A 20,960-nucleotide genomic window follows, 5' to 3' on the forward strand; every position below is an offset into this window, starting at 1 on the left:
GTTTCAACAATAGCAGCATCACCACCTGCATCTCCGGGGAAAAGCTCAGCTTCAGCACCACCTGCACCTTTATTAAATGATTCAGCCGAAGGAGCACTTTCACCTACTCCACCACAGGCCTTGAGCCCGACTACTACATCTACACCCTCCAGAGACTTTTCTGAATTGTTCCCATCCTCAGAGTCACCTATGGGATTTTCCAACCATCTTGAAAACTTGACGTCAAGACCAAGGCTTTCATGCCCAAAGAAGCATCCACAAACCAAGGTCTCCCCAGCTCGGCCCCCACCACCGGCGCCCACAGCTGTTATCTCCAGCAGCTTCACTGCTGCTGTCTAGGACATTAGGGGCCTCTGCGTTGCTACCATACATAGCAAACTCAAAACCAACCAGAGGTCCATAGAGGGAGTGTGTTCTTACAAGACAATTAGTACTGTCAAACAACATAGATTAGATAAGAGAGGGACAGTCAGACCGTCCAATCAAAGAAATCTAATCCATATCCCCTGCAAAAAGATTCCATCCACTCAAACACAGATAAATCTCAAACATGCTGTACTCAATGTCAGATCGCTAAAAAACAAGTCCTTTTTAATAAATAGTTTTATTTCCTCTTATAATCTAGATTTTATGTTTTTAACTGAAACATGGCTAGACAAAAACACTGGTAATGCAGTTTTGATTGAGTGTAGTCCATCTCACTTCAATTTTGTGTCTGAAACACGCCAAAACCAGAGGGGTGGGGGTGTTTGTGCCATATTCAGGGACAATTTACTCCTGCAAAAATTGTCATTTGGGGTTTTTCCAACGTTTGAGTATGTGTCATTCAAAATGGAGATAAAACAATCTCCCATACTTTATATGACTATTTACAAACCACCACAGAACTGTTTTATTGAAGATTTTACTCAATTACTGTCATTTATATGCATTGATTTCGATTGTTTAGTAATTTCAGGTGATTTTAATGTGCATGTGGATGTGACCAACGACAGGCATGCAATAGAACTCGGTGCTGTCCTTGAAATGTTTGGTTTAACTCAGCACGTGAGTGAGGCAACTCACAACAAAGGCCACACTCTAGATCTAGTTATTACAAAAGGTGTTAATATATCAAATGTGAATGTTGTTGATGTTGCTTTGTCTGATCATTTTTGTGTCTTCTTTGACCTGTGTGTTACACCGAAACCAGTGGTCGGGCCTGGAGTTATTCAAGGAAGACACATAAATGATACAACAGGGACACAGTTTATGGAGATGATCAGATTTGAAAATGCCCCATGTTCTAATGTTGATAATCTGTTGGACTCCTACACATCAAGGGTCTTAAATGTTTTGGATACTATTGCTCCTGTCAAGGTTAAAATGGTTAACAATAGGCAAAAGGCACCTTGGAGAAGTGAAGATTCGGTCAGGGCACAGAAAAGGGAGTGCCGAAAAGCCGAACGGAAATGGCGCAAGTCAAAGCTCCAGGTTCATTTTGAGGTTTACAAAGAAGTACTTTGTGTGTTCAACCATATTTTGCGTGGAGCAAGGGAGAAGTACTTCTCTAAAATCATCTCAAACTGCAGAAACAATTCTCGCGTTCTGTTTTCCACAGTAAACAGATTAACTAACCCTCCAGTTTCACTGCCCCTAGAACTAATCTCTACATCTAAGTGTAATGAGTTTGCAATATTTTTCTATGACAAAGTCCAAAGCATTAAAAATGCCATAATCTCCACAACACAAATAGAAACTCTGCCACCAGATAAACACCTTGAGCTGACACATTTCACACCTGTTACTGACAAAACAATCGAAGAGGTTATCTCCGGTCTGAGTTCATGTACATGCTGCCTTGATGAATTACCCACTAAATTTCTGAAGTCTGTGCTGACCAGCTTGTTACCACAACTTGCTCAGTTAGTTAACATCTCACTCGAGACTGGAGCATTTCCAAAGGCCTTGAAAACTGCAGTCATCAAGCCTCTTCTAAAGAAGAGCAGCCTTGATGCCAAGGTAATGAACAACTACCGGCCCATATCAAACCTGCCATTCTTAGGAAAAGTCCTAGAGAAAGTAGTATATCAGCAGCTCACTTACTTTCTCCTGTCTAACAATGTGTTTGATACTTTCCAGTCAGGCTTTAGGCCCCACCACAGCACTGAGACAGCTCTGATCAAGGTGACAAATGATATCCGTATGAACACCAACGCAGGTAAGGTCTCAGTTTTAGTTCTGCTGGACCTGAGCGCTGCCTTTGACACAGTGGACCACGGGATCTTACTTCACAGGTTAGAAAACTGGGTGGGAATCTCTGGTACTGCTCTAAACTGGTTTAAGTCCTATCTCGAGGACAGGACGTACTTTGTTGAAATTGGCAACTGTGTCTCAGACAAAATTGCCATGACCTGTGGAGTCCCCCAGGGGTCAATCTTGGGACCTCTCTTATTCAACATGTACATGCTTCCATTGGGTCAGCTAATAAACAGCAACAACGTGTCGTACCACAACTATGCAGATGACACTCAAATCTACGTGTCACTGACGGCTGGTGAACATGGGCCTGTAGATACACTCTGTCACTGCATCCAACAGATCAGTTTGTGGATGCAAAACAACTTTCACCAACTAAACTCAGACAAAACTGAGATCATTGTTTTTGGCCCACAGGCACAAAGACAAAGTGTTGTCAGTCACCTTGAGTCTCTCTCTCTAAAACCAAAAAATCAGGTTAGAAATCTAGGAGTAATCATGGACTCAGACCTGAACTTAAACAGCCACATCAAAGCAATAACATCAGCAGCTTTTTACCATCTGAAAAACATTGCTAAGATCAGAGGAATAGTGTCAAAACCAGACTTAGAGAGACTTATCCATGCATTTGTCTCCAGCAGATTAGACTACTGTAACGGCCTACTCACTGGCCTCTCTAAACGAGCTATCAGACAGCTACAGTACATCCAGAACGCTGCTGCTCGAGTCCTGACAAGAACCAGGAAATACGACCATATTAGTCCAGTGCTCCAGTCTCTGCACTGGCTTCCTGTCACTCAGAGAATAGACTTTAAAACAGCTCTGCTTGTGTACAAGTCATTTCATGGTTTAGCTCCAAAGTACATCTCTGACATGTTAGAGCCGTATGAACCATCTCGGGCCCTGAGAACCTCAGGGAGGGGCCTCCTGGTGGTTCCCAGAGTCAATAATAAACACGGTGAGGCTGCGTTTCAGTTTCATGCAGCTAAAATCTGGAACAGTCTTCACGAGGATGTGAGACAGGCCTCAACTCTGACAATGTTCAAATCCAGGCTGAAAACAGTTCTGTTTGCCCGTGTATATAACTGAAAGTATTTTATCTGCACTCTCGTCTTTTACTGTAATTGATTAATTTTATATTGATGTCCAGAGGAGAAGGAGCGACAAAAACAGAGGTTAGGTAACTTACTTTTGAACGAGCAAGAAAAATAGTGCTCAAGACAGAGCGAAATAGTGCTCAAGACAGAGCGAAATAGTGCTCAAGACAGAGCGAAATAGTGCTCAAGACAGAGCGAGTCAAAACAAGACTTAAAAATGGTGCTCAAGACAGAGCGAGTCACAACAAGAATTAAAAATAGAGCTCAAGACAGAGCGAAATAGTGCTCAAGACAGAGCGAGTCCAAACACGACTTAAAAATAGTGCTCAAGACAGAGCGAAATAGTGCTCAAGACAGAGCGAGTCAAAACAAGACTTAAAAATAGTGCTCAAGACAGAGCGAAATAGTGCTCAAGACAGAGCAAGTCAAAACAAGACTTAAAAATAGTGCTCAAGACAGAGCGAAATAGTGCTCAAGACAGAGCGAGTCAAAACAAGACTTAAAAATAGTGCTCAAGACAGAGCGAATCAAAACAAGACTTAAAAATGCATATAACTGAAAGTATTTTATCTACACTCTTGCCTCTTACTGTAATTGATTAATTCTATGTTGATGTTTTATTGATTGTATTTGTTTTCTTATATTTATGCAACTGTGAAGCACTTTGAATTGCCTTGTGTATGAATTGTGCTCTACAAATAAACTTGCCTTGCCTTGCCTTGAAAAGAAGTCTGAGCTTCTTTGCCCACAATTCTCTGCTTTTACAATATCCAGTGAGCCCGTCCTGGGCTGCCCCTGGACTCTGTGGAGGAGGTGAGGGACAGGAGGGCATTAGCCAAGCTCACCTCCATCATGGTCAACACCTACCACCCACTGCACGGGACTGTAGAAGAGCTGAGCAGCTCTTACAGTGGAAGACTGAGACACCCTCAGTGCAAGAAGGAGCGCTACCACAAGTCCTTCATCCCCACTGCTGTCAGACTTTACAACAGGACTGTAAAGAAACATGTGCACGGGAGCCTCCGCTTCACAGCTGGAAGGTCCCGGGTTAGATTCCCACCAGGACGGGGCCTTTCTGTGTGGAGTTTGCAGGTTCTGCGTAGGTTTCCTCCGGGTACTCCGGTTTCCCCTACCACTAAAAACATGTACAATAGGTGAATCCTCTAGCCAGGTGATTCTGACCATCAGCCTGGCTCCACATCATGGAGAGAAGGGTCCCCGGGCGCGGCACTGCTGTCGACCACTGCTCCATACGGGTGGCCCCAGCGGCATCGAAGGATGGGTTAAATGCAGAGGACAAATTTCCCTACGGGGACAATAAAGTATACAAACAAACAAACAATAACCCCCCTTGCAAAACTACGTGCAATATTCTCTGTATCAGCATCATTTATTGACAACCTGCACTAGGACTGTAACTTTGCACTGTCAATGCCGACCTTGATATTCTACTTTTTATAGTCTGTTCTAATTTTTATTATATTTTCATTTTATTCTTTATTTCCTTATTGTTATAATTCTGCCCCTTAAGATTGCTTTTACTCCTTGTACATAAGATCCCTCTTTTTTTACTATTTAACAATTTGCACATTTCCTGTCTATTTTGTCGCCCTCAGAGATCTTATTAAGTGCCGAATGTAACAAGTGAATTTCTTCATTGTGAGATCAATAAAGGATTATCTTATCCAATCTTCTTAACAGTAACTTATTGCTTATAAGTTGAACTCTTCATTTTAAGAACTATCCACTGCAAAATGAATAGTGGGCAGTGTGTGTGTGTGTGTGTGTGTGTATGTGTATGTGTATGTGTGTGTGGATGACAAACAACCCACGCATGACACATCAGAACCGCTCTCATAACGTCATTGATGGACACGCCCTTTTGTCATGCAGATCTTATCAAAGATCCCGGAACAAAGCGCGTCCGAATAAACAACACTGAGGTTAATAAAGCGCTGAACCCCGCCGCTGTGCCTTCAAGGAAAGAACAAAATTGACAAATGTCATCTGGCAAGCTCTGTTTTTCCTCTCCTTTGCCAAGTTAAGGAATTACAATAAAGATTAAAAGGTGTCTAAGCTCGGTGGGGTCGGGGAGTTGGCCAAGCAACATGCTAGATCCAAATACCAGCAGGTGAAAGGCTAATGCAGGAGTATAGACTGGCTCACAGCGCACTAAATGAGTTCATCTCAGTCCGTGACCTGCTCGCGATTAAACCAAGCCGGCAACATTTTGTTCTAACATAAATATGAAATTATGACAAGTTGCTGTTTTCCTTACAAGTGTGTATTCGATTTGGTTGTGTCTACAATGGAACCAGGCGAAAGGTTAGAAGGCGTTAAAACAGGGCTGAACAATCGGTCCATGTTCAATGCAAAAATCGCTTTACATGATTGATACAGCGTGAAGTCGCTGCGTCCAATACGTCCATCGCGATCATCCAAGATGGCGTTTCTAGTCCCCCATTGTTTAACCTCTTAACCCCCACATGAACTGAGCACATTTTGGCATTACCCAAATCTAAAAGCAAAAAAGTGGCAAAATAGCAACAAAAACGTGTTGGAATAGTAACAATAACACAATAAAAAAGTGTCAAAAACACACGACTAAAGAATTATGAAAAAACACACACAAAATTGACAAGGGACAAAAATGAAATGAAACAGTGACGACAATGCGGCAAAAAGCAATGAAAAAATGCAGCAACAAAAAAAAGACAAAAAACTCATTCAAAGAGACGACAACACACAAAAAAAACTTCCAAAATGTGACAAAAAAACGTGGCGAAAGAGCAATTAAAACGTGCTGGAAAAGCAACAATAACACAATGGTTAAAGAGTGATGAAAAAGCAAAAGAGAATCAACAAGGAAGCCACAAAAGCGCGAAAACAAAAAAGTTACCATCGGTTTTGTATGTCTTAGCTTTCAAATGAGGCATCACTCTATAGGCTGTAAGCTCCAGTCGAGAAGCTTTTAGATTCGGATGAAAAGAAGAAAAACTGAAGAAAATGTGTGTGCCCTCAGTCACGGAAAACGACCAAACATGTTGTTAGCATTTGGCCTCTCCCAATGTTTTCCTATGGCTCCAAACGGGGGTGAAGTTGGAAGCGACCGAGCTCTTCCACAGGCACAAAGACCAGACAGGTACGTATCAACTCGTCTAAGCTCAGGTAAGAACATATCTCAGTATGGAAAAACGGTGGCCTGTTCCTTTAAGAGATTAACCCGATACATTGTCAATTTATGTGATGGTGGTTGACCTAATATCTCTTATCACAAAAGGTCACAAACACAAATTGTGGTCCACAAATAAACTTGCCTTGACTTGCCATTGCCAATGAAGTCGACAATCAATACAATGCCTGAACACAAAGAAAAGGTCACACGCTCTCATATTTCGTTGGACCGCCTCTAGCTTTTATTGCACCAGCGGCACCGTTTCACAAAGCTTCTGCAAAGTAAAACGATCCAGTGTTGCATGAATGTTTCACCAAGATCTCGCACTGATGATGGGAAAGCGTGACCACTGCGCAAAAGCCTTTTTCCAGCACATCCCGAAGATTCTCAATGGGGTTAAGATCTGGACTCTGCGGTGGCCAATCCATGAGTGAAAAGGATGTCTCACGTTCCCTGAATCATTCTTTCACAATGTGAGCCACATGAATCCTGGCTTTGTCATCTTGGAATATGCCCGTGCCATCAGAGAATAGGAAATCCATTGAGGGTATAACCTGGTAATTCAGGATGTTCAGCTGATCTCATTCTTTGGGCTCATGGTGTTGCTGAACCTGGACCTGACCAACTGCAACAACTCCAGGTTATAAGAGTTAGTTATATCCAGGTGGAGCCTTTTATGTGGTCAGGCAGTGAAAGTCTGAAGAAGCTTAGCCAAGTCAGCATTCATTACCTTATAAAAAAAACAGCAAATACACAGGGCACTGTATTCATAAATGATTTACTATTTCAGTGGATTCTACTCTATTAGACCTGACATTCAAAGCCTTCGTCTTAAACATGGCAGATTTATTATTGAGAACACAAGTGCAGAAGACTGGTCTAGACAACAGCACGCATGATGCAACACAGGGCGCCGCCACCTGCCAGTCAAAGAAGCTGCCTGTTCTAACGCAAAATTCTGAAAAGGAATAAACACAGCGCTAAATTGGGACAGCTTGAATCAATGTACCAAATGATGCAATGCATAGCTGCTGAAAGTGCAAAGACATTCCATAGGCTTCTCTATTGCACACACACGCGTCAGGGCAATAGGGAGTGGAGACAATATATCCATAATAAATGATAAAGAAATAAAAAAAAAACAGCATGTACCGCTCTTGTTCTGTGCACTGTGGCAACCTTGGACAGCCAGACATTCTACATAGCAGGGGTAGGCAACGTTAGGTCCTCAGTGTAATAGAAGCTTACTGTTTAGACTAAATAAGGAACAAGATTCCTACAGTATAGAGCTCAGCAGTCCCGCCCACTTCTGATCACATGCCGAGGTCTGGAAGCAACAATCCCATTCTTATTTCACACTGACTTTTCGAAAATGATCAGTGATGTAGGCTAATCAGCTATGTGCTCACTACAGACCTTCACACAGATATTTCACAGGTTTGTCCATATATATTACCTCATTGGGCCCAATCTTGTCTTTCATTTTCAAATTCCAAAACTAGACACTCGAATACACCTCATGTGTGATTTTGGTAGCTCTGTGATGACCAAAAGTTAAAAAATATTGATGATCAAAAACTTGTGAAACGTCACAATCTGGACATTTAGTATAATACTATTGCGTTTCTTTTCTTTTTTTTTTGGTCTGAGGGGGGCCTGGTGTTGCGCAGCGAACAGCTGTAAACCCAACACTTCTCTCTTGCTCTCTGGAGCACGTTTGACAAAGCAGAGCGGCTTCCCATGGAAAGATCGAAACAGTGGAGATTTAAACGTTTCTCTGAGTTTTGAAATGGTCAAAATCGGTCCAAGGACGGCTGAGAGACATCCTGTTAAAGTCTTCAATCCGAAAACCAGGCTGTTTAAATGCACGATCGATATTCAGTGTTTCAAAATGTGTCAACAATGTTGTCTTTGGAAATTTACTTGAAACTGAGATATTTAGGGTATTTGCCATGATCTCCGTTTCTAGAAAAAAAAGTGATTTTGATCAAAACTAGCCTCTGTTTAGCTTAGATTTCTCAGGAACCGAGGCAAGTAGAATCAAACTGTCCATAGCTTTAAAATAGAATACGCTGTGGTGCTACAAATATCACTCTGCTGCTGAATTCCAAAAACAGCGCGGCCCTCAATGTGTTAAGGAAGAGCACAAGGCAGCGCAAGGTAAAGGAGGAGATGAATGTGAGGCTGCCATCAGCGCGCCGAACTCAGTGATGCTTGAAATAAACCACGCCTCAGTCGAACTCTTTAATAAGCTACACCCGCTCGCAACGGTGCAGGCACACACAGCGCAACAGCCGCTCCACCCGGAAACTAGCCATCGAGTTAGAGTTTGTGCAGTCCTTTTGTCACAAGATCTGGCCCCAAAACTCCTCAGGGATTGTGAAAAAAATCAAAACTTCACTTGATAATTAAAAGCATTCTTGTTTTTTGTGCACAGAAATCAGGACTGAGACTACGCCATAGCTGAACCACTGGGCCAACATAATTTTAAGTTCTACTACAGTCAATCTAAAAGTTTGTTCATTTATTTCCTTAGTTATTTGGACTGTAAGAAGAATGGATTAAGCAATATGTGTTAAACAATAATGTGTTTAGCCTTTCATCTTGGAACAATGGAGTTCATTGGAATTTTTTTTAGTTAAGGCTGGTGACCTTTCTCAAGCTACAAAACTTTAGAAAGGTCGTGAGCTAGTGCTCACGATTAAACGATAAACAACAAATTAGAATAACTTGGCTTTAATGTACAATGCAACCCAAACACAAAGCTCCCAGGAGACCCCATTGTTGTTATTCAGTCAGAACTTTTCCATCCACTTGGCCTCTCTAGGAACCCGATTTATGTGAACTCATTCCCCTGGAGGTGCCACGAGTATATGAAAGCAGGTGTTCACCTCTGATGGGTTTTGTTCCTTTGTGTGAAAGAGCATAAAGTTTCACTAAAATAACTTCTAAATGCTCCTAATAATTCCGTTCTCGGCTTTTCATGCCTCAATGCCACACTTTGAGTAGCGGCCACATATTCCCTTCTGTAGTTAAAAGCATTAATGGACAAATTCACTTATATTTAATACATTTGGCACATGTGAAAGCACAACAATTTTGTTCAGGGTAAGTGCATAACAATTTTCTCTATAGGGAATAAGAGCACTTAGGTAATTCGGTAACTTTTCAGCTTTGGTAATAGTTCAATCACTGCCTTTGACTCCTTGGGCCGGACATTGATTTTCTTTCCCATTTCATGACCATTATGAGAAATATCAAAGGTAAAGGATCATCAGGGTCAGATCAAGGTTATTTCATGGTATCCCTGTCTATGAAGGTTTCTCCTAATCTTTGTGGGACTCTCCAGGTTATGTAGATGTTCTAATTTAATAAGCTGATAAAAAAGGGGTACTATATTCGTATTTACCCCACCTTAACGGGGGGTTTGAGCACCCGAATGAAGCTGGGAGCTCTGTTGTCGGGGGCCTCGTGCATCTGGTAGGGTCTCCCAGGGCAAACAGGTCCGAGTTGACGGGCCAGACAAAGAGCGGTTCAGAAGACCCTTAAGAGAGACCATCAGGCCCAGTTAGGATCGCGAGGCTGGTGCAATGTGATTTGGGCAGCTCCAACAGTTGTCCCCATGACCCGGAAATGGACAAGTGGAAGAAAATGGATGGATGGATGGATGGATGGATGGATATTGGAAGAGCTAGGTCGTCTAAGCTCAGGTAAGAAGAACACAAGAACACATCTCAGTATGGAAAAACGGCGCTCTGTTCCTTTAACTAAACCCATCTCATTAATAAAATGAAAAAGGCTGAACTGGGGTGTGTTTACTCACCGCATTACAAATATTAATGATTTCTTTTTAACGCGCGATGCTTCCTGCCGAGAAAAGCTGTCCGATCTTTAAGATTTGCCTAAAGGCTAATCTCCGCTTAACGCGAAAAGAGCTTTGTGTCCCTCCATTTCCCTCTTTCTTCAACAAACACTGGGAAAATGCTATCAACAGGCGACCAAAGAGCCGCGAGAAAGTCCTTTACCTCAAAACACTGTCGGGATTCCAAGCATAACAGCAAAACAAGAGAGGAGGAGAGAGTGGGAGGGCACCCATGAATAAAGATGTGGAAAAGGGGGGGGAGGGATTGTGCTGAGCAGCGGGGTGTACATAGATAATTACAAGCAAGCGTAATAACCCCAAAACTGAAATTGAAAAAATAATTAAAATCCATATTCATTAGTTTTAAAGGGGTAGCGGTGGCACACTCTCCTTTGGCATAAGAAGCATTAAAATAATACTCTCAAAAGATACAGAGGCTTGGCTTTATGAGGTGATTGAACGCTGTAAAAATCCATTATTGTCAAACTGGGCTCTGTGAATGTTGTTGGGGGAAATACAATGTTAAGAAATTGAATGGTCTGAAACATGTTCTGACACCCACTGATGTTTTGGCACATGATTTCAAACACCTGAATTGGTAGTAACATTGGCACATTGGTAGCTGTGGTCAAAAAATGCCATGAAGAGGCTCTGTGGATGGACAGCAACACATTGGAATTCGTGTCCGGTTTAACTTGGTTTAACTTCACAGCATGTGGTCGGTTGCAACTGGAAAAGTGTCTGGTGGAAAAGTAAACAAACAGACAACAAATGTCTGTTTGGCGAAGAATGGGCACAGAATTTCATGAAAACAATATCTGTCTAACTGCTAAGACTGGGGGTGGATCGATCAGCCTTTGGGCTTGTTACAGCAGCCAGCGGCACAGGGAACATTTCATAGGTAGAGCGAAGAATGGATTTGATTAATTCCACACTATTTCTGGAGGAAAAGGTAACACCATCTGTGGAAAAGCGGAAAAATCAAATGGCTTCTGCAAATGGGTAATGATCCTAAACACACATCAAAAGTCTGAAGTCTGAAGCTTTTGCAATGGTCCTCACAGTCTCCTGACCTAAACATCACTGAATATCTGCTCTTGTGGAAGTACAAGTGCAGTGTGAGCAAGACAGCCCAGAAATCACATAGTTCTGTAAGAGTTTTGTAAGGAGGAAAATGCAAAAATCCCTCAAACTTGAATCGAAAGACTTTTGGCTGCAGTGGAGTGTTTAAAACGGTGATACTTGCCAAATGGACTGCTACGAGGCCTTTTCCCCCTGTGTGTGTTATTTTGAAAATGAATCCATCCATCCATTTTCTTGAGATGCCCAGACTTCCCGATCCACACACACCTCCTCCAGCTGTTCTGGGGGGACACGAGGCGACACCAGGCCAGCTCGGAGACATAGTCCCACCAGCGCGTCCTGGGCCTTCCACGAGGCCTCCTCCAAATAGGACATTATTTTTTTATAATGTTGTGGGAATGTCACATCTGTGTAAAAGTTAAGCAGACGTACGCATTTCAGAAATCTGAAAAACTTGCAGAATCCAAAAATAGTGGGACAAGAAAGGCAAAACGATCCTTACAGCTTATACACTCCCAATCTTATGATTTCACATACTACTAAAGTGATGTTTTGAGCTTCAGATCAGCCTTTCATTAGACTGTCTCATTTGAAACTTCATGTCTTTTGGAGATAGTTTCATCCCCCCCTTGCTTTCATCCAGGATGCCCAAGCTTTTGCATCCCACATAGTCACAGCTGCCCTATAGACTGGCTGACAAATGGCTTCCAATCTACACCAATCCCTCACCACATTCATACAATGGCAAGGTGGGTGAAGTGTCTTGCTCAACAACACTATGACAGTCTGCACCCGCTGGAGCCAAGATTCAGTCCACTGACCCTTCCACGGACAAATGCTTTACTCACTCGGCCACTGTTTCCCTTTTTTACAGCAGCATTTCTGTTTGTTTGCATTTCCAGTCCCTCCGTCCCCAATCCGTCCCCCTCCTCTGAAGCATAAATAATTGAATAATATTGATCCCATGCTCATTAAGTGGCAATTCATTTTTCATTAGTAACCAGTCATGTTGCATTCCCTTCGCTTTTAACCGCGAGGCCCCGAAAATTAATTTCTGACTCTCTCATAAATGAATTGCTTTTAAAATGGGTTACCCCCTTGGTTTTAGTGCAGTGCAATCATCCTTTTTAATTTGTCTAATCTGGGGCTTGATATGTCATCACGTCGTTGCTTTTTGATGTTTTGTTTTTTTCATAAATTAAAAAGGCTATGAAAATATAAAAACTTTGGCATTTTTTGGTCATATAGCCTCTGAACCTGAACACATTTTCTCCCCTTTGGCATTACCCACATCTAAAGGGGCTAGATCAGGGGTGGGCAATTAATTTTCATAAGGGGCCACATGAGAACAATAACTCAAACTTATATCGGGATACAAGTATAACATATGGGGAGTGTATCACCGGGGTCCATAAACAAAAGCTCCAAAAAAAAAAAAATATTTTGATTGGGTAAATACATTGAGGACTTTTTTTCAATAAATGAATAATAATGGCAGGACTGTAGCCTCATATAAACGGCTTACACTTATTGCACTTTACAAGCCTGTGTCACAAGTCTCTGCTACATTGTATTTAATATTCATTCACTCCACACTCCGTGGTTGTAAGCTATTCTTGTAACCACAGCTGCCCAGGGGCAGACTGTCCATTTCCCACTTGACTACAATGTGTTGTTTGTATCCTTGTATCTTATTATGTCAGTGCCCTCTGCTGGACACCTGTGGAATTCTTTGCTTTTTTTCTTATTTAATCTGCCCCCTAGTGGCTGGAGTGAGCATTCTGGTAATTTAAAAAAAAATCATAACTCCGCACAGGAATGGGCTAGAGACTTACTTTTTTTTTGGATTGACATACTTATGAATGTATGCCCTACAAGTTGTGGGCCGGACTGAATCATCTCGCGGGCCGGATGTGGCCTGCGGTCCGTATTTTGACCAGGTCTGGGCTAGATGCAAGTTCACCATTTTCTACTCACTACTGCTACCTCAGGTCATACATGTAACTGCATCTTCTATATTAAGCTCGTGCATGACGGCACTTCAGACCCGAAGTAATAGCTTTTTGAGTGACAGTGCAGGATTTTAGAGGCAGTTGTGGTGAACAGGTCTGGGCTCATTCTACACATTAGGACATGGCTGGAAAATGTAGGGGTAGGAAAATACATCTTTAACATTTTTAAACTCTGTATCGTCCCTTTAAAAAAAAGCCTCAAATTAGCAAAAAAAAAAACAAGGCCGCAAATGCAACAAAGAAGCAAAAAAAAAAAACGCATCAAACAAGAGACAAAAACGTCACAACAAGGCCATGAAAAAGCGTCAAAAATTACAAAGCGTGGACAACATGGCAACGTGAGGAAAAATCTTTGATCAGTTTCGTAGGTGTTAGCTTTCAAATCAAGTCTGTAAGTTCCAGTCAAGAAGCTGTGAGCAATGCCAAACGGGAGAAAATGCCTTCCATTAACAAGGAGGTTAAGAGGTTAAGAGGTCTTCAATGGCCACTGTAGGTCGGTTAAAGACTCAATAGTGTGCTTTATTCTGTTTTTTAAAGTATGTTTGCAATGGGGAGGTCTTGTTGTACAAGAGCTAAAATATCACACAGCAGGTAGAAGTTTAAACAAGGCTAAAATGAAGATTTGCTTTGTGGCGAGTGTTTATAGGTGATACTATGGACACAATGAGTTCTTGGTGAGGTAGCAGCCCTTTATTATGCAAATGCTTTTTGTGAATAGAAAATGGCAAATTGGCATCGTCATTGCCGTACTCTGGGTTTTGTTAGCTGCTGTCTTTTTTCTAGTTTCTAAGTTGTTTAGTAAGACACATTCCCGAGCAAATTGCCAGGGCCTTGGTTTGCAAAGCACAGGGTTCTGTCCTGGCATCAACTTGAGTGTGCTTTGTCGTAGAAGAGCTCTATTATTATCGAAGCTGAAATGCAGGTTGACCTTGCCATGTGCGGTTCTAATAGTGCATTTGTTGGTAGTTGTTTTCAGTTGTTCTGCCAAAGCTTCTCACAGAGAAGAACGTGGCAGGAGAATGAAAAGGCCACGGCGTATTGATCTCTTGTGCCGATAGCATAATCCAGTGGTAATGGGAAATGGTGACCCCGCATTGAAGAAGTGAAGACTGGAAAACAGTTACAATCACGTGCTTTCTTTAACCGCGGGCATGAAACTGGCTGTCAGGAAATCGGCCATGGTGTAGCTATTGATTGATCCGGTTTCTTTTACTCTTGACTTCCATAAATATATAGTTGAATTCATAATGTGTAAAACTCTAGTGAATCAAAATCTTTAACTGTACTGTCAACCTTCTTCTCATTCTTGTCATGAATGAAATGAAATGTAACACAACTTCACATGCTTTTGAAGAGCCACCTATATCAAAGTAGTTGTAGTCAATTTCACCCCATCTCTAAGAGTGCATCCAGCCACCCTGCGAAGGAAACTCATTTTGGCCGCCTGTATCCGCGATCTTGTCCTTTCAGTCATTATCCAGATCTCATGACCATAGGAATGTGGATTGACCAGTAAATCAAGGGCTTTCCCCTGACACAGCTCACTTTTCACCTTAACAGTCCGATACAGCGGATGAAGATCACTGCTGATCCATCGGTCGATCTCACGCTCCATCCGCCCCTCCATCCTTTCAATCCCTCCATTTTCTTCCGCTTTTTCCAGGGCCGGGTCGCGGAGGCAGCAGTCTCCACAGAGATGCCCAAACGTCCTGATCCACACACCTCCTTCAGCTGTTCTGGGAGGACCCCGAGGCGACACCAGGCCAGCTCGGAGACATAGACCCACCTGGGTCTTCCCCGAGGCCTTGTCCCAATAGGACATGCCCAGAACACCTCCCGAGGGAGGCGACCAGGAAGCATGCGGAACAGATGCCCTAGCCACCTCAACTGGCTCCTTTCGACGTGAAGGAGCAGCGACTTTACTCCGAGCTCCTCACCCAAGTCAGACCTGTTTCCAGTGTTTGTTGGTTTCTGCCATGGCTGCCCATCCGTCCCTCACTGGTGAAAAACAGCTTGAACTCCTCCACTTGAGGCAAGGATTCGCCACCGACCTGGAGAGGGGAAGCCACCTTTGTCCGGTGGAGAACCATGGCCTCGGATTTGGAAGTGCTAATTTTCATCCCAGCCACTTCACACTCGCCCCTGTGCACGCTGAAGGTCCTGACTTGATGAGGCCAACAAAGCAACATTATCTGCAAACAGCAGATCATGTAGAGTGAATTTTACTTTCTCTGTGAGAGTTTAAGCAGCAGCTCAGAGATTCTTCTTACCCTTTGACGGTGTTAAAATAGGATAATTCAGATAGCATGGCTTTAAATCCACATTGCAGAACATTCAGTACGTGTTGCAAAGTCACAATAAACAATCAATTATGTACACCTGCTAGCAATGCTCCTTATGATCAGCAACACACACACAACATGATTGTCTCAATGGGTATTAAAAAAGCATTTGAAAGTAGATTAACTCTATTCAAATGTTCTGTTTGCCACTTATAAACAAAGAAGCAACATTTCCAAAATACCTGTTATGAAATGTGTTGTTAAATCTTCCTTTAAATAACACAGCTGTAACATCCATATTGAATAAATAAAGATATAGGTAATGCTTGCGGTTTCGTCTATTTATTGAGTGAAATGTTGCGCTCTGCCTAGAAGATCACAAAAAAGTTTTCGGTGCAGCATTGTGTAAGTTCTCTCATACTCCCGTGATTAAAAAGCTTTTGTATTTGTCCGACTCTTTCCGTCAAGGGCTCCATATAACTTCCCCTTGTGTTATTAAATGTCTAGCACTTCTTAAAACTTCAAATCTCGGCCGCCAGTCTCCTGCCCCGCGAGGAGTGCCTGGACTGCCAATGAATCCAGCGGAGATTAGAATGCCCACTGCCCGGGATATGACCCAGCTTATACATTATTACAATGGCAATCCTGGGGCATGCCTTCACACGTATACGCTTTAGTCGGGCGCAAGTTATTTTCTTTCAGAATGAAGCCAAGAACATTAAATTGAAAGGCTCCGCCGAATAATAATGCGCTGAATGGAGTGAGAGAAATGGACTGATGTGATGATGGAGCGCTGCACTTGGTGATTGGGTCAAATCGGACGATGTCTCGAACAGGCCTGCAGTGAGAGGTGTTAGCATGATTATGGGGGAGAAATATATTTGAATGTGAGAGAAAGTGATTTGATTGCTGAAATGATCAGAATGAGTCCAGTAGGGTTCACAGGAATTCAAAAAATACAAAGGAGCAAAGGACACTGGGGCTGAATATGCAGGCTCCAAAAAGCAATCTAGAAATAAGTGAAATTTTCTTGAAATTAGCAAATTTGTCCTTGATTTCTGCAACTAAGTTCAAGAAATCTGTTGTTTTAGCCCTTAAATTAAGAAAAATAAAAGATCTCTTAATATTCAATATCCATCCATCCATTTTCTTCCACTTTTGCGTTGTCGGGGCGTGGGGGCAGCCGTTGGAGCTGCCCAAATCACATTGCACCAGCCCCTTATGGCTCCTCCTGCAGGTGGTGGGTCCAGGAAGGACGGCCTCACGATTCTAACCGGGCCTGTTGGTCTCTCATAAGGGGCTTCTGAACCGCTCTTTGTCTGACCTGTCACCTCGGACCAGTTTGCAATGGGAGACCCTACCAGGGGCACGAAGCCCCCGATAACAGAGCTCCCAGGATCATTCGGGCACTCAAACCCCTCCACCACGTTAAGGTGGCAGTTCCAGGAGGGGTCATACTCAAAATGACATGTAAAATATGGACTGACTTGAAAGAGATTTTTGTGGATGTTTTTTTTTCATGTACCACCTTCATGTATAAAAACAAAACTTTCCCCATGAACAGATTTCCTGAAATTAGTTACTCAAATCATAGGTGCTGATTTATGTTTTTCCCAGTGGGTGCCCACACTGCTCAGTCAAAGGGCCCATGCACCAAAACAAAACCGAAAAGCGAAGCTCGTGAGGCTTGATCTCACAAACTACTGCTTATCATAGAGTTAAGTGAGCAGAACGTCATAACACAGCAGCACCTATATTATGGACTGACCCGCATGTGAGCAGAGAAGATGCAACCTCTCGTGACTTACAGGTTAAATCTATTGAATCATGAGAAAAATTCAGGTACTTGAGCCTCACATCACCTATGTCTATGACTCAAATCAAGGACAAATTTACTCATTTCAAGTTTACTTTTTGTGGTGCGGGACAGCTGGAACCAAACACAACTCTAAGTAGGAAGGGAAACAAATCTTATAAATCTTATATCACCCAGTGCACCTAAAACACCACTGAGTCAGACTACCCTCATAGTCACCCATCCAGGTCGAGATTACACATTCACATGGTGATATGGCCACAGTACCACTTTGTATTCAAAATCAGTCAGTCAGTCAGATTAGCTTATTGTAGGACATTTCATGTAATGTACTGTGTGGATAAGCCCCAAATTGTATGGGAAAACTGGCAATAACGAACGTTTCTAGCTTCAATGTTTGTCAGACAACCAAGAACCATCCTTCAAACTGGAGAGAATAGGCGACCGTGATGAACCTAGCTAAAGAGCCAAAGATGGGGACCTAGGTTCATGGTCAGGGAACTGGGTGCTGCGGACATAGAAAGACTTAGAGACTTAGAAATGGGAAAAACATGCAAACTTTGTTCAGAACGACCCATTTGGTCCTGGAATCAAAATAATTGGCAAACACAGCCAGGACCTTTCACTGTAGGACATTGATCTAGTATCCAGTCGTCAGGTTTTCGTCTCTGTACGTAGATGACTGACAGCTTATAAAAATAGTTTGGGGGCAGTGGCTTGTGGTGGATGTACTCCAGGCAGATGGCCGGTGTGCCTCATGTGCCAATGTATGGCTCTGCAACTCCCACTTTACATATGCTCTTGGGCCATTTCCATATCTGAGGATTATTTTGGAAGATTTGTGCTTAACCAGTGCTTCATGAACTCCTTTGAAAAATACGTGTGCAGGTGCATTGAATTGCAAAAGTACAAAGAAAAAGCATGTACCACTCCTTATGTGTGTGATCCTAATGCATTTCTTCATGTTTTCCCCCAAACACATCATATATCCTCGCGCCTCACAGTCCCCACGTACACACCTTTGACTTGCATCGACAGACTACACGGCCATGTTTGATTGCTCTGTCAGTCCCTTAACCCCATGCCACTGCCCCACGGTCACAGCCCATTGACGTGCGCGTTGGTAAATGTTTGTCCCGCTCAATGTGTCTGCCGCTGCGATGGAACATGTGCGGCACACCCTTAACCCCCCCCACCCCCTCACACAAACCCCCGTTGAAGACATCTTGACTTTTAAAGTAGCAGCAGAGCCGTTTCTCTATAGGGGCTCAATAAAAGGAAATGCTTCTTTGGGGTCTTGAGTTAGACCAGTGGTTCTCTAAAGCCCTGTTTCCACTGACAGGCTTTACCTAGCCCAGTTTTGTGACCTTGCTCATGCCGTGGCCAAAGCGTGCGGGACCGACGCTAACGTGACGTGAACTGCTGGACAGCTCTCACTAAAATGCAGATCATTTAATAAATACGTAATACAGTATTTCACATCATCAAACCTCTGTTGAAAAAGGTGATTTGTGCCAATGATAGCATTTAGCCACTGATAGCACAACTTTAGCTGGTGGTAGCATAACATTGGTATGTCACTTTCTTTCATAGTTGCTTTTTTAGCTGCTTCTTTACTGTAGTATTTGCCTTGGCTCCTCTTAATAATTCCATAAGTGTCATGTTTTGTTTGACGACATTATCTTCACTCAACCACGGATCTACCATCCAGTATCCAACTGGATTTGCCATGCATTTTGTTTAAAGAGACTAGATGCAAGTTGCTCACTACTGCCACCTCAGGTCTTACACGTAACTGCAGTTTATATATTAAGCTCGTGCATGACGGCACTTCGGACCTGAAGTAACACCTTTTTGAGTGACAGTGCAGGATTTTAGAGGCAGTTGTGGTGAATAGGTCTCATTCTACACATTAAAGGAATAGGCCACCGTTTTTACATACTGAGATATGTTCTTACCTTAGCTTTGACGAGTTCTTTAGGACCTGTCTGATCTTCACCCGTGCCTTCAGTCACGCCAGGGTTGCCAGGTCCGCGGTTAAACCGCGGAATTGGGCGTTTTTTAAAGCCATTCCGCGGGTGAAAAAAACTGTCCGTGGTTTTTTGCCTTGCTGTAATCAATGTTGACTTGATCAAAATCACTATTTCGAAGGCAAATCCAAGGCTCTGTAAGCTGCTTTTTCAATAACGGGGGGAAATAGGGGCGGTTTCTCATCATCGCAGGAGCACATGGGCTCTGTTAACTAGTAAACAATATTGAAAATTCCAGCCGCGCCATATGTCCGCGGGTTTTCTGCGGTTTTCAGATATTTTTGGGCGGGTTTGGCTGCCCAGACCTGGCAACCCTGAGTCACACAGCGCAGAAGGCGTTAGCATTTAGCCTCTCCCCCTCTCCTCTATAGCTCCAAAACAGGTCAAGACAGAAGCTACCAAGCTCTTCCACGTTTTCCCTATTTAAATATGGTTACATGAAGTGTTACACTACAAAGTATAATTACACAAAATTAAACAATGTGGATTTTCTAAGCGTATTAAAGGGGGAACTATATTGTAAGGCGTAATAATACCAGGAGTAGTTCGAAATCCGCGCAGTAATCTTCACTTTACAGCGCAATAATCTTCACTTTACTGTGCGGATGCCAAATTACTCCTGGTATTATTACGCCTTACAATATAGTCCCCCCTTTTATTTATTTTAGAAAATCCACATTGTTTAATTTTGTGTAATTATACTTTGTAGTGTAACACTTCACGTAACCATATTTAAATAGGGAAAACGTGGAAGAGCTTGGTAGCTTCTATCTTGACCTGTTTTGGAGCTATAGTGGAGAGGGGGAGAGGCTAAATGCTAACGCCGTCTGCGCTGTGTTTACGTGACTGACACAAGACACAAAACTGATATTGGCACATTTGAAAAAATGAATTCCAAATGTAAAACAGCCTTTCTGTGTCAAATTGCAAAATGAAAGATTTACATCAACCTTTGAAGTTGTGCTGCTTAATATTATAAGCACCAAAAACTTTTTAATGTCTTTAATTTTTTTAAATGAGAATTTTTTTCTTCTATAAAAATGCTTGTCTAAAGAATAATTGGTTAAAGTGCACTTGAATGGCTTTTTTTGTCTATTTATTTTAATTAGGAGAAAATGCCTGTGGTGCATGCTTTACCAAGTCAAGTGGCAATTAATCCAAAGAAAAGCTTTTATTTATTTTTTTTAGCAACTTTTATGTTTTGAATGTTTACAAAACTGTCACATGCATTTAAAGTAATTTGTTGAATTACTGTATGTGCTGTTGCTTTGTTATGTTATATTATAAAGATACAATTGTTCAGAACTAATGCTCATTGCTTAGACCTCTTGAATTTCCAGTCGGCTACTGAGACTCTCTGACCTG

Source organism: Gobius niger (assembly GCF_951799975.1).
Source record: "Gobius niger genome assembly, chromosome: 11".
In the NCBI taxonomy this organism is placed as follows: domain Eukaryota; kingdom Metazoa; phylum Chordata; class Actinopteri; order Gobiiformes; family Gobiidae; genus Gobius; species Gobius niger.